Source organism: Drosophila miranda, assembly GCF_003369915.1.
Source record: "Drosophila miranda strain MSH22 chromosome Y unlocalized genomic scaffold, D.miranda_PacBio2.1 Contig_Y1_pilon, whole genome shotgun sequence".
NCBI lineage: Eukaryota > Metazoa > Arthropoda > Insecta > Diptera > Drosophilidae > Drosophila > Drosophila miranda.
Window position 1 is genome coordinate 38610624 of NW_022881603.1, and position 15760 is coordinate 38626383.

The 15760-nt window shown below is 48.0% G+C and overlaps 1 protein-coding gene across 2 annotated transcripts in view; it reads right to left on the reverse strand.

The window, feature by feature from the left end:
- LOC108160626 overlaps positions 1-15760 on the reverse strand; it is a 154774-nt gene that overhangs the window by 73394 nt on the left and 65620 nt on the right. The window lies entirely within an intron of this gene.

Consider the following 15760-nt stretch of genomic DNA (forward strand, 5'->3'; position numbering starts at 1 on the left):
GTCCGTCCGTCTGTCCGTCCCCCTCAGCGCCTAGTGCTCAAAGACTATAAGAGCTAGAGCAACGATGTTTTGGATTCTGTGATATGTCACTGCTACAAAAATATTTCAAAACTTCGCCCCGCCCACTTCCGCCCCCACAAAGGACGAAAATCTGTGGCATCCACAATTTTAAAGATATTATTATTTTACATTTAATGCGTGTCACTAAGCCATTTGAAACCGGACGGAAAGCACAACACCTAAAACGAAAGACAATAACTGCACTGGTGAACGGACAACAACAAGAATTCCTCAGCTGTTCATGAGGAGTGATGTTCGGCCACCCTACCTTGGTCTTGTTGTGCCCGATAACACATGATTTGCTACAAGACCCCTTATATTATGGGGGACCTACAGGGGCTTGCTGCAGGAGATCAAACACTATAGCTTCTACTCACACATAAACATTTATTCATTGCTTATGACTAAAATTCTTGATCCCTTGTAATTAAGTTTATTCATTAGTTTCTCCCTTCCCCGAGTGTTGGCTACGACTTAATTTTAAATAAAATAGAGTGAAGTAATGTAAATAAATAAGAAGCTTAGATTAGATATGTTTGAGAACAGATAATTTGAATAGGAATGAAAACAAAAGAAATGTAAGAAATTTTAATCTGAGCATTCGCTGGGCATATCGATCCATAAAAAGGGAAGGTGTAATGCGCGAGAGACGTAGGGAAAAGAATCAAGAGGAGAGCACTTATTTACGACTTTCTGATGCCCTCTCTTTTCATCCCACTAATTGGGTGTGCTCCCGTGACGAACCTTCGGAGCATTCGCCACACAAAAAACGAGGGGGAACGTTGTGAGTTGCTGCGGACACCGCAACACTACAGTTATACCCGATACTTAGTCAGTATGGCTCTCCTCCGGCAGACACCGCTAATGTTAAACGACACGACAAAGAGTGCGTGCGAGAGAGACAGAAAATCAGTCTGATCGTGACGTCGGGCGCTGCGTAGCCAGTGCAAATTGATTTGTTCCTTTTGGGTATAAAAATGATCCGATCTGATCCAGATTCAGCAGTCTAATAGATATGGTCATTATCTATGATTCTGCGTTTTTAGTTTTCTCGAATGTGCAATATTGTGGATGCAACAGATTTTCGTCCTTTTTGGGGCGGAAGGGGGTGAGGCGAAATTCTGAGATATACGTTTTATAGTGAGATCTAACAGAAGTGCGGATACCGAATTTAGTTACTGTAGCGTTAATAGTCTCTGAGATTTGTGGATGCCCCAGATTTTCGTCCTTTGCGGGGGCGGAAGGGGGTGTGGCGAAATTTGGACACGAAACGGTCAAGGTCCGATATCACAGGAGTGTGGATACCAAATTTGGTTGCTCTGGCTCTTATAGGTTCTGAGATCCTTGAACTCATATTTTGCAATTGGCAAAGCCCACCATGAAACCTGTGTGTTAGAGAGAGACAGAGCGAGAAAGAATGAAATTGTTTTCTTGATTCTGGCTATAATCATTTAACGATCTGGTTCAGATTTTGCACTGTAGAAGATATGGTCATCCTCACCGATTCTGCGTTTTTGGTTTTATCGTATCTTTAAAAATGTGGATGCCACAGATTTTCGTCCTTTGTGGGGGCGGAAGTGGGCGGGGCGAAGTTTTGAAATATTTTTGTAGCAGTGACATATCACAGAAGTCTGGATCCAAAACATCGTTGCTCTAGCTCTTATAGTCTTTGAGCACTAGGCGCTGAAGGGGACGGACGGACGGACGGACAGACAGACAGGGCTCAATCGACTCGGCAATTGATGCTGATCAAGAATATATATACTTTATGGGGTCGGAAACGATTCCTTCTGGACGTTACACACATCCACTTTTACCACAAATCTAATATACCCCAATACTCATTTTGAGTATCGGGTATAAAAAGAGCACACACAATTCGCACACACAAAAAAAGTGAAACGACGACCGAGTGGCTCAGGCAGGTCGAGCTAATTTTACTGTGAATTTCTATCACTCTTCTTCCCGTCCCTCACGCCCCTTCCGCATTCCTCTGTGCTCAGTTTCGCATTCCTCTTTGCGGATCACCAGCGCTTATCGAGCACCGTTATGTGGGGGCTCGCCCTCAGCGGCAAAGTTAGGTGGAGAAAAAGGGAAAGTGATAGAGAGATCAAGAAGCCTAAATGAAGAGGAACAATGAAATAACCCGGGTAAAAATGCTTAGAGCATATGACTGTGTAACGTTATTTTTATACCCGATACTGAAAATGAGTATTGGGGTATATTAGATTTGTGGTAAAAGTGGATGTGTGTAACGTCCAGAAGGAATCGTTTCCGACCCCATAAAGTATATATATTCTTGATCAGCATCAATAGCCGAGTCGATTGAGCCCTGTCTGTCTGTCCGTCCGTCCGTCTGTCCGTCTGTCCGTCTGTCCGTCCCCCTCAGCGCCTAGTGGTCAAAGACTATAAGAGCTAGAGCAACGATGTTTTGGATTCTGTGATATGTCACTGCTACAAAAATATTTCAAAACTTCGCCCCGCCCACTTCCGCCCCCACAAAGGACGAAAATCTGTGGCATCCACAATTTTAAAGATATGAGAAAACCAAAAACGTAGAATTGTAGAGAATGGCCATATCTTTAAGACTGCGGAATCTGAATTGGATTGTATCATTATTATAGCCATCATCAAGAAAACAATTTCATTTTTTCTCGCCCTGTCTCTCTCTAACACACACGTAGCATAAGCGGCTTTGCTTAGAGTAAAACATTAGCGCCTTGATCTCAGAGACTACAAAAGCTAGAGCAACCAAATTTGGTATCCACACTCCTAATATATCGGACCGAGACGAGTTTGTTTCAAAATTTCGCCACACCCCCTTCCGCCCCCGCAAAGGACGAAAATCTGGGGATATTCAAAAATCTCAGAGACTATTAAGGCTAGAGTAACCAAATTTAGTATCCGCACTCCTGTTAGATCTTACTATAAAACGTGTATCTCAAAATTTTGCCATACCCCCTTCCGCCCACACAAAGGACGAAAATCTGTTGCATCCACAATATTGCACATTCGAGAAAACTAAAAACGCAGAATCATAGATAATGACCATATCTATCAGATTGCTGAATCTGGATCAGATCAGATCATTTTTATAGCCAATAGGAACAAATCAATTTGCAGTGGCTACGCAGCGCCCGACGTCACGCTCAGACTGATTTTCTGTCTCTCTCGCACGCACTCTTTGTCGTGTCGTTTAATATTAGCGGCGTCTGCCGGAGGAGAGCCATACTGACTTAGTATCGGGTATAACCGTAGAGTTGCGGTGTCCGCAGCAACTCACAACGTTCCCCCTCGTTTTTCTTATTCTTGCTATTTTTTGTTTCTTTTGGACCAGGCTAGATCTCTGTGACAATTTCAACTTCGAATAGCCACTAACTGCTGAACACTTTTTCCTCTCTGCCTCCCCCCTACGCACGGGGCCATACCCCGTACCCCGTACCCCGTACACCGTACGCATACGCGGAGCGATGAAACAAGCCGACGCGGCTGCCGTCTGCCGTGCACTAGTTGGCCTCTCCTCTCTGGCTCGCCGAATTGCTCCAAGGCGACGTCCCAAAGCTCCGGCGAATTTCTATGACCTGCAGCTGGTTGTCGTGGAAGACGAGCCTACCCCAATTTCCGTCCTAGGGAAATTTGCACACACAGAACACCTTTATACACTTCACTCGGCTGTTTTTCTTTTCAACTTACCCAAACGGGTGCCCCGTCGAAAGGGTGTATTGCAAGGGTATCACTATATAACGCCTCACTGCCTGAGATATATTTCCTTGTCGTTATTTAATTTAAAAGGTTTCTCCCTCTTTTTTTTTTTTGAATATTTAAAATCCGGCTGCCACTTTAGAATTTGAACACCATCCAATGCTGTCGACCAGGCTGGGAATGCTGCAATGGCGTCCAATGACATCTATTTGTAGCCTCTCTTCTTGCCGAACTTCGACTTCGGCTCTGACCCACTCTCTGATCCCAGGCCCTCTTTGCCGACTGTTAAAGAGAATCTCTCTTGCCTCTCGTTAGATGGTGCCTAATTTTCGGCGGACCCCAAGAACCCTAGGCCTCCTCACAGCAGCTACAAGCCTCACCGTACATCCTTGACTAGCCCCTTTCTTTTCTCTGGTTTCTGCTTGCCCAGTTTTAAGCAGAATTTCCCCAAGCGAAAGGCACCAAGAGTGCTAATAAAATTATGAGTGTGCGAGCTCGCGAGAGTGTGCGTGTGGGTGCGTGTGTATGCCGGCTTACTTTTTGTACCCGATACTCAAAATGAGTATTGGGGTATATTAGATTTGTGGTAAAAGTGGATGTGTGTAACGTCCAGAAGGAATCGTTTCCGACCCCATAAAGTATATATATTCTTGATCAGCATCAATAGCCGAGTCGATTGAGCCATGTCTGTCTGTCCGTCTGTCCGTCCGTCCGTCCGTCCGTCTGTCCGTCCGTCCGTCCGTCCTTCTGTCCGTCTGTCCGTCCCCTTCAGCGCCTAGTGCTCAAAGACTATAAGAGCTAGAGTAACGATGTTTTGGATCCAGACTTCTGTGATATGTCACTGCTACAAAAATATTTCAAAACTTCGCCCCGCCCACTTCCGCCCCCACAAAGGACGAAAATCTGTGGCATCCACATTTTTAAAGATACGATAAAACCAAAAACGCAGAATCGGTGAGGATGACCATATCTTCTACAGTGCAAAATCTGAACCAGATCGTATAATTATTATAGCCAGAATCAAGAAAACAATTTCATTCTTTCTCGCTCTGTCTCTCTCTAACACACTGGTTTCATGGTCGGTTTTGCCAATTGCAAAATATGAGTTCAAGGATCACAGAACCTATAAGAGCCAGAGCAACCAAATTTGGTATCCACACTCCTGTGATATCGGACCTTGACCGTATCGTGTCCAATTTTCGCCACACCCCCTTCCGCCCCCGCAAAGGACGAAAATCTGGGGCATCCACAAATCTCAGAGACTATTAACGCTACAGTAACCAAATTTGGTATCCGCACTTCTGTTAGATCTCACTATAAAACGTATATCTCAGAATTTCGCCCCACTCCCTTCCGCCCCCACAAAGAACGAAAATCTGTTGCATCCACAATATTGCACATTCGAGAAAACTAAAAACGCAAAATCATAGATAATGACCATATCTATCAGATTGCTGAATCTGGATCAGATTGGATCATTTTTATAGCCAATAGGAACAAATCAATTTGCAGTGGCTACGCAGCGCCCGACGTCACGCTCAGACTGATTTTCTGTCTCTCTCGCACGCACTCTTTGTCGTGTCGTTTAATATTAGCGGCGTCTGCCGGAGGAGAGCCATACTGACTAAGTATCGGGTATAAATGTAGAGTTGCGGTCTCCGCAGCAACTCACAACGTTCCCCCTCGCTTATGATAATGTATTTAATGAAATGCCATATGGATGTTTATTAGGATATTAAATATTTACGCTGACAGTCGGGGGATTGGAGTGTGCCGATTGTGGCCACATCACGTACTTCAATAAGAGTCGCAGATAAACAAGAGACGGTTGACGGGTAATACGCAGATTCATTTGTTTCTTATGTGCAACATAAGATTTTAATTAGCTACAATGTCTCCTCAAACTTTTGATTCGCTTTAAGGATGCACTGGACACATTTCATCTGTTGCTTTAATTTTCTGTCTGAGTGATTTAATTATTTCCACCACCTGAAGTCTGCACACAGCTCATGCCAGAACATACTTGAGTGGTTTATTTGAAATACTTGCTTTTATTGAGTCTCGAATCAAGTCTCGAATCAACTTTCATAGAGATCGGTTGTTCGCGCTTGTGCAAAGTTGTTTTCTTTATTCTGCTTTAGCGGAGCATTCTCTTGTGTGCTAAAAATAGCATACATCGTAAATTCGGGTGCTGCTTTGTGCGGTGTCGGCAATTGGACAAAAGCAAAAAACACATTTGTAAACGTTTTTACAACTGTATTCACTGCCCTTCGGGCAAGACATTCCCCTCAGTCTGCGCACAGCCGCACAAGAGAGGCAATAAAAACTTCGCTTATTAGCTACGGTATAATGAATGCGAATAGTTCATCTGACTCTCGGCTTAGAAATAAGCGGACTGATCATGAGAGAATGCTTCTAATATCAGGCAAATTACCTTCTGAGATTCGTTCTGAGTACCGTTCAGAGCGAGCGGCGGCCGGGACCTGGGCTTGCCCCCCACTACAAGCCAACAGGCAAACACCAACAACAGATTTTCCATTCTTGACACGAACATCCCAAGTGATAGTAATAATGAGGAAGTTCGGATGAATGTAGATGCAGACATGCACTTTGTTTATCCATTCAAAGGCGCTAAAGAGGGTAGTCCTGTAATCCAAAAGGGAATCCAGTATATCCAGAGCGAAGGTTAATCCATTCGATGGAGCGCTCAAGCAGACCAGCCAGGCGGTTGACCAGAAGCTTAACGAGGCTTAAAATTTCCAAGAGGCCGCCAGCCGGCAAGTGTCATTGCAGTCCCTCCAGTCGACTCCACTCCAGTCCAGTTTGTCTTCAAGGAGAATCAACGAGCTCTGGTAATCAGCTTAAAGGCCCTCCAAAACCACCGCAAATAGTTGTCAATATTAGCAACTTAAATGACTTATTTGATGTCATAAAGGACGTTGCAAATTTGAATAACGTTGTCGCCAAAGCTAACCAGGGGGAAACGGTCAGAATCCTCCCCAAAGACAGTGATACCTATAGAGCAATTGTGGATTGTTTCGATGCCATTGGAATAGAATTCCACACATACCAATTGCAGACTGAAAAGCCTCATGGAATTGTTGTAAGAGACCTACATCATAGCACCCTAAACAATGATATTACCGCCGATTTTAAAATGTTGGGCTTCGAGGTCCTTCACATCCATAATCCAAGCTCAAGGACTAACAAGGGCGAAAAACTTAATATTTTTTTCATTAATATTAAGCCTTGTGCAAAAATTAACGAAATTTACCAAGTCAAGACCCTTTGCCGCCAAAAAATAAGGATTGAAAGGATGCGAAAATCCACAGAGATTGCTCAATGTCGTCGATGCCAGGATTTCGGCCACACAGCCAAATACTGCCGCCGACATCACAACTGTGCCAGATACGGTGAAAATCACCAAACCTCACAATGCACACGCCCCCTAGATGCACAGCCAACCTGCATTCACTGCTCTGGAAGCCATATGGCCAGTTACAAAGGATGCCAATGGTATCAGGAGTTTCTACGCCGATCAATGGGCTCCGCAAAGAAGGCAATTAATACGAACAGGACGGGTCATGTCCCCTTAAATAATCAAGTGGCATATGCTTACTCTACCACACTTCCTGGAGACCAGCAACAGTTTCCTACCTTGCAGTCTAGTCACAAAAAGGGGGCTAATAGACCAACAATACAGCAGCACCAGCGAAATATTGTTCAGCACCAACCTTTGGTAGGCACTAGAAGTAATACAGGAGCCTCCTATGCTGCCGTAGCAAATGGTTAGGTTAGGTTAGGTTGAGGCGGCTGCCGGGCTCGCTCGGAACCCGTCACACTTAGGCCGGTTTCGGCCCGTTGTGATACCGCATAGGATCATTTCCTTCCTGCGTTGTGAGACTTCCTGTCAGCAATTATCCCAGCCAGATGCTCTCACAAAGTTCGCTATCCTCCTGGGACATAGTTTGGACATCTCTGAGATGTCGTGTAGAAAGGCTGAGCCCAGGTGCTGTAGCCTTCTTCTGCTGAGAGCTGGGCAGGAGCAGAACAGATGTTCCACTGTCTCCTCCTCTTCCTCGTCTCTACAGCTGAGACAAAAATCGTTATGTGGGGCCACCAGACTGTTAGCGTGGGTGCCTATTAGCCAGTGTCCCGTGAGGGAACGTGTGACCACGCTGCACCTTTTCCTGCTTAACTTGAGGAGCTCGGAGGTGCGCTTCATGTCCATGGTCGGCCATGTTTGCCGAGTTGTGCGACATCGTGGCACTGTTTGCCACATATCGTTGTTTAGTCGCTTGTATTGCTCCCTTATAATGAGCTTACAGGTGGCCATTGGCATACAGATATCCTCCTTGTCTTGGAGAAGGGGGATTGTAGTGCCAGATCTGGCCAGCTCGTCCGCTATACAGTTGCCCTCGATGTCCCGGTGGCCCGGGACCCAAATCAGGCTAATAGCAAATTGCTGAGCCATCTCGTGCAGAGATTTGCGGCAGTCTGCCACGGTGGCCGAGTTCGAGGAAATCGCGCTCAGCGATTTGATCGCAGCCTGGCTGTCGCTATAAATGTTTAGCTTGGTTGCCGTGACGGCAGCCGCTTGTAGGCAGTCTAGAGCCTCCCTGATTGCTATGACTTCCGCTTGAAAGACACTGCAATGATCTGGGAGTCTGAAGGAATGCCTTATGCTTAGCTGTTCAGAGTAGATTCCCCCTCCGACTCTGTCGTCCAGCTTTGATCCATCTGTGAAGATGTTTATGGCCCCATCTGGGCCTGGGAGTCCCTCGAGCCATTCGTCTCTGTGAGGGATGATTGTGTCGAAGGGAGTGTCTGTGTACTCTCTTGGAACTTGGTAGTCTGTTTTTGAGGGGACGGTACTGCTATTATTTAATATGGCTGAGTGACCTATGCACTGTGTCACCCATTGATCTGAGTCTCTTAGACGTATTGCTGCTGCTTCTGCCCGTTCCTTTCCTGCGAGGTCAAGGCTCTGTAGGCATAGGATGGCATTTAGCGCATCATTTGGGGTGGTGCGAAGAGCTCCGCTGATGCATAGGGCGGCAGTCCGCTGGACTTTGCCCAGTTGCTTGGTGATCGCCCTTTTTGATAGGGCCGGCCACCACACCGTAACTCCGTAGAGTAGTATTGGTCTAACTATAGCTTGATATATCCATTGGACTATGCTTGGGATCATTCCCCATCTTAGCCCAATAGCTTTTTTGCATGTGTAGAGTGCAGTCATTGCCTTCTTCACTCTGTCTTTGACATTCAGGTTCCAGCTAAGCTTCTTGTCAATTACCAACCCTAAGTAACTGGCACTGTCGCTAAAGGAGAGCCTGCATCCTTGTAGTATTGGAGGGTTGAGGGGCGGGACCTTGTATTTATTTGTGAATAGTACGAGTTCCGTTTTTGAGGGATTTACTCCCAGACCGCGCGATTCTGTCCAATCCGACAGTTGCGCTAGCTTTGTGGACATTAAGTCGCACAGTGTTTGGGGGTATTTCCCCGAGAAGATAATCGCAACGTCGTCCGCATAGGCCACGACATTGCAGCCCCCCCCCTTCCAGGTCACATAGAATCTTGTTGACTGCTATGTTCCACAGAAGAGGAGACAGGACACCACCTTGCGGGGTGCCTCTGTTGACATACCTTGACTGGGCGGACGATCCCATCGATGATGTCACCGTCCTGCATGTGAGCAATTGATCAATGAGCATCACCAAGTGACGGTCCACCCCCAGGTCAGTCAGGGCTTCTGTAATGGCGCCCGGTACAACGTTGTTGAAAGCTCCCTCAATATCGAGAAAGGCTATGAGTGAGTACTCTTTGTGATGCAGAGATTTCTCTACCGCTGAGATCACTTCATGAAGAGCCGTTTCCGTGGATTTTCCTTTCCGGTAGGCATGCTGTGCGCCTGACAGCAACTGAGGGTGTATAGTTGTCCTCAGTTGCAGCCCGACGAGTCTCTCAAAGGTTTTGAGAAGGAAGGACGATAGGCTGATTGGTCTAAAGTCTTTTGCAGCTGAGTGCGAGGCTTTCCCAGCTTTGGGAATGAAGACTATCTTTGCCTTAAGCCATGTTCGCGGGATTGTACCCACAGCCAGTATCTTCCTGAAGATACCTTGTAGCCAGTTGATGGCCGTATCCCCGGCCTTCTGAAGTTGGGCCGGGATTACCTGGTCTGGGCCTGGCGGGTTGAAGCTGTTTATTGCCCAGCTTATGTTACCTTTTGTGAGGATGTGATCCATCGAGGTTACCGGTCCCTCTCCTGGAAGATGTGCCGTCTCGATGGTTGTGCACCCTGGAAAATGTGTGTCTAGTAGAATCTGCAGGGACTCCTCACTGGAGTTAGTCCACGTGCCGTCATTCCTTTTAAGATACCCTACCGAGGGGTTCGTTTTTGAGAGAATCTTGCGAAGCCTTGCGGCCTCTGACGTTTCCTCAATTTCCGAGCAAAATTTTTGCCAAGAGGCCCTTTTTGCTTTCCTTGTTTCCTTTTTATATAGTGACAGACTGATTTTGTAGTCTGCCCAGTGGCTCTCCTCGTTCGCGCTTTTGGCCCTGTTGAAGAGGGTCCTGCAGCTTTTACGTAGGATGTCTATTTGTTTTGACCACCAGGGGGGTTTCTTTTTTCCCCTAGGTTTGCTAGAGGGGCACGCTGCCGCGAAGGCTTTGTTGCATGCCTCTGTGAACCTGTTCACTAGGCGATCTAGGTCGTCTTTTGTGTCAGGGCATGATGGTGCTTTGGAGGGGAGTAAGTCCTCCAGGGCTGAGCTATATTTTTCCCAGTTGGCTTTCCTGGGATTAATATAGTCCTTAGGTTTCGGACACTCGAGGGATAGTGTGGTCTCGATGTATCTGTGGTCAGAGAAAGAGTGGTCATCAAGGACTTGCCAACTCTTGACTATGTCTAACAGGTTGGAAGACACTAGGGTGATGACAATAGCCTCCTGTCGATTTTTAATTATAAAAGTGGGGTCGTTGCCCCGATTACAAATAAATAGATTTGAGTTGAGGATGAAGCTGAAAAGTGACTCACCCCTTACATTTGTGTTCGAGCTCCCCCATTGAGTGTGGTGAGCGTTGGCATCGCAACCTATTAATAGGTCTATGTCCGACCTCTCGCTGTCGCTGGCTAGTTTGCGAACCAGGTCGTTGGGAGGATCGTTTCCCTCATGGGCCATGTAGGACGACATCAGCCTTAGATGTGTCCCTTTCAGCTCTAGGCTTGCCGCCGTGTTGTCGCTATCGCTATAGTTATGGAGCAGAAAGATATTAAGGTGCTTTCTGGCGAGAATGCAGGTGCGGGTTTTACCTTCATGTTGAGCTACAATTATCTTGTACTCCTTCGACCCTAGTCCACAAACCTTGTCTCCCACTATCCAAGGTTCCTGGATCAGGGCTACGTCTGCTCCGCTCTCTTCGAGGCGGAGTATAAGAGCAGCGGATGCTGCCTTACAGTGGTGGAGATTGATCTGAAGGAGCCTCAAGGACATCCTTAGTGTTCTCCACCACTGTAATGTCGGCATCCGGATCATCCTCGACTTCCTCGTGGCAACACATCGCCTCGAAGTCGCATCTCAGCGTGCCATCGGTGGAGTAGCCCTCTGGGTCTATCTCTGTGTGATCGTCGGGTGCTTCGATCTCCGAGGCAGCGTCCTGCTCAACTGGCTTGTCGACAGGACGTGCCTCGGCCGCCGCATCCGACTTGTAGACCTTTACGGTCACAGAGCTGAACCCAAAATTGAGCTCGCCTTTGGCAGCCTCAATCGGGGCCAGCGACTCTTTGTTGAGGACGACCACCGCCTGGTTTGTGGGGCCCTGTGTCGTCTCAACTTTGACCACCTTCCAATCTGCTGTTGGGAGGTGGGGGTTGCATCTTTGCAACATTTTTAGGATGCGCTCCGGCTCCTTCATGGAGGCGGGCACCCAGACTCTCGCCCTTGGTCTACTGGGCACTTCGCTCCAGTCTACAGCGACGAGCTTCGCCCCTGGGTAGACTTCCCCGACTTGCGCTACCGCTGCTTTGTACAGCTGTACGGAGCGCTCGTCTTCACAGGCTACGATTTTTATGCAGCCCTGGTACCAGCCCATGTCTTTGCAGACGGGGGGGGGTCCAGGCTGCTTTTCCAGCAGCTCGAAGCAGCGGTCGGCCAGTGCCGCTTCCACCCACTTCCACTGGTTTCTAGGTATCCGGGAGTCCGCGCTGCCTTTGTCCAGGACGCCAATCAGCGTCCTTTCTCTGGCAATCTGCGCGAATGATGTGTTAGGCAGCACTCTGGAGCGCTTCGGTGTCGGCCCCGGAGCCTCTTGTGAGCGCTGCCTTTTTGGCTGAGGGGCTTCCTTCTTCGGTGCTTCCTTGCCAAAGTTCGGCAGCACCTTCGAGGCCCACTCAACCTTCTTTATCCATTTGTCCGTCGGGCTGGACATCTGGCTTGCGTTCTGCCGACGGAGTATATTGCCAGCACTCCTTCTATCGGCATATGTAAAAGATTTGGCTTGGACACTAGTAGATGGTGACTCATCACCCGCCACTTTACCAGCAGGCAGAGCAGCCGCAGGATTGCATAGCCACTCTGCCAAGGTATCGGTTTTGGGAGCCAATTCACCACCCACCCCGAAACCGGGATGGGACCGCTTTGGGCTCTCCATAGCATCTTCAGCCGCGCAGGTTTTCCCTGCTGATTTGCGGGTCGGGCCAGGCCTTTGGGCCGCTGCCTTCCCCTGTTTGGGATTGCTCCCTGTTGGCATTTGGGGAGTGCCAGACTCATTTTGTTTGTTTTTAAATTCTTCCATTCTTTTTCCCACGAGCTGCAGAGAAGGGGTACGGTCCGTCCGGGCAGAGATCCACGTTGCCCGGATAAGGCATACTTAGAACAGGGGGCTGCCAAGTCCCTGAGCTCTCCGTTAACGACTGGGCTAGTTTTATATACCGGGCCCCCAGCCAGGCTGACTCTCGGCACGGGTCGAATAACACTCTTAGTCCGGCCCGGTGTGAGCTGAATGTGGGGGGTTGGGATGTGGGTAGGTAGTGTGTAGGGATAGGGGAGTGTGTGAGCTACTTATACGAGGCGGCACCACAAGCGCATCGTCAGTGTTGCTACTTCGCGAACACCCGCTGGCTGTCCGGGGCTGCTTATTTTCGGTACTCTCCCTAGGGATGTCCGATTATTCGCAGCTGACCTACCTATATGACCTGTATATAGGTAGGTCGTTCGCTATCCGCAACCTGCGACCCGTCCGGTGGCCTCAGCTAGGCCCCCTTTGAGCCACCTCACGAGCTCATCAGACCAGATAGCAAATGGTAATTCAAATGCAATACCTGCTACACCTGCTCAGCGTCGTTTTCATAGTCTAAAAGCGCATCAGCCACAAGGATTGAATAACCAGCAACAGAATTCATATGAAGTTCATGCACTGCTACAACAACAGCAGACAAAATTTCAACAATGGCAACAACAGCTCCAACAGCAGCAGCAGCAGCAGCAGCAGTTTCTTATGTGGCTACAGCAACAGCAGCAAGAACAGCAGCAGCATAATAGTCAAGCCAATCAACGCCTTGAAAAACTTGAAAAAATGGTTTTTGAATTGGCCAACACGATTAAGCAATGGGCTGGATCTAATCTTCAGCTCCAGAACAACGTTTCAGCATCTCAATGAACCCACTAAAGGTTCTCATCTGGAATGCTAACGGCATTTCAGGGAAAGCAAAAGAAGTTGAGCTCTTCGCGCACAAGAATAGCGTTGACATTCTTCTTTTGACGGAGATAAGAATTAAAAGAGGGGCAGCTGTAAAAATACATGGATATGCCTTCTATCCAGCCTTCAAGCCATCGCGGAATAATAATAGCGTTGGTGGAGTTGCGGTTTTAGTTAAGACTTCGCTTCGTCATTTTCCACAAAGGGTCATTGAGACACGCAGCATGCAAATGTCAGCAGTAAAAGTAGCCACAGGACTGGGCGATGTGGAGTTCAGCGCCATTTACTGCCCTCCCAGAGTCAGGATTGAGGAAAGACATTACATCGATGCACTCCGTGCTTGCGGGCAAAGGTATTTGGTTGGTGGTGACTGGAATGCCCGACACTGGCTGTGGGGAGACACTTACAATTCCCCTAGGGGGCGAGAGCTAGCGGAAGCCATCTCTGCTACTGGCGCTAAGATCCTTGCAACTGGATCACCAACCAGGAACCCATATGTACTCAATCACACGCCGTCCTGCATAGACTTCGCAGTACATCATGGTATTCCGGATTCTCGAGCAACAATAAGTCAGAGCTGGGATCTGGACTCCGACCATCTGGCCTTAGTCATCAGCATTAAAACAGATGGCATTATAGAAAATCCAAGCCCTCATCTAGTCACCAAGCACACTGATCTGCTCGCATTTAGGCAACATTTGGAGAGGTCGATTCAACTGAACGTCGCGCTAAACTCTGAGGAAGATATCGAGATGGCTGTAGATAACATCACAGAGAGTATACACATGGCTGCTGCTGCCTCAACGCCCTCGCATCCTCCGACAAGCGCCGCCTATGGAATAGTTCTTACAAGAGAGGCCAGAGAGCTTTTGTCACAAAAAAGGAGACTTCGCAGACGCGCAATCCGATCTCAAGACCCATGGGACCGAATTCTATGGAACCGGGCTGCCAAGCAACTTCGAAACACCCTGAGAGAACTTCGAAGCAACTTCTTTGAACAAAAGCTTGCTTCCATGGATTACACCGTGGATGCTGGATATTCGCTTTGGAAGACCACTAAGTCTCTTAAGAGACAACCGTTCAGACAGATTCCCATCCGGTGTCCCAACGGTGAACTTGCTAGAAACGAAGAAGAGCAGGCCAATTCGTTTGCACATCATTTAGGGGACAGGTTCACCCATTACCAATTCGCCACGGAGGCGCAGTACAAAGAGACAAAAGATAGTCTGCAAACACCTCTACAAATGGCCTTACCCATTAAACCAGCCAGGGCTGAGGAGATTGTTGAAGTCATCAAGTCCCTACCGAGGAAGAAGGCTCCTGGCATTGACAGAGTGTGCAATTCCACACTGAAAGCATTGCCTACTCGGGCGATACTCTACATAGTGCTCATTTTTAACGCCATGTTAAGGATGCAGTTTTCCCTAAGCAGTGGAAGATAGCAACAATCCTGATGATCCATAAGCCTGGAAAACCGGAGGACGACCCTGAGTCGTATCGGCCAATAAGTCTTTTGTCTTCCTTATCTAAGGTATGGGAGAGGCTTCTTGCCAATCGTCTTGCCGGATCACCAGTTTGGCTTTCGGGAGGGACACGGCACAGTGGAGCAAGTCCACAGATTGGCAGGACACATCCTACAGGCCTATGATGATCTAGAATACTGCAATGCAGTCTTCATTGATATGCAGCAAGCCTTCGATAGAGTTTGGCATATCGGCCTACTGAGCAAAATTAAAAAACTGTTCCCAGCACCATACTACGGTGTCCTACGATCATACTTGGAAGGACGTCAGTTTATGGTCAGGTTCAGGAACACACATTCAACACCTTGCCAAATGAGAGCTGGAGTTCCACAGGGCAGCGTCCTTGGCCCGCTGCTTTGCTCTATCTATACTGCAGATCTACCCTCCCCAAGCGAGCAACATATGGAGGCCCCCCGTAAGGCTCTGCTTGCTACCTACGCGGACGATATAGCACTGCTCTACAGCTCCAAGTGCCGCCTTGAGGCAGCAGATGGTCTCCAAGAGTCCCGCTACTCTTTGGCAGCTTGGTGCAAAAGATGGAATTTAAAAGTCAACCCACTGAAGACCACCAATCCATGCTTCACCCTGAAAGCGCTCATAGACCACACCCCACCCATAAAGTTTGAAGGCGTAACTTTGGACCAACCAGAGCAAGCAAAGTATCTCGGTATCACCCTTGATAAGCGTCTTACTTTTGGTCCACACTTGAAAGCTACGGCTCGTAAATGTGGGCAAAGAATGCAGCAATTGCGGTGGCTGATTAACAGAAGAAGCACCAT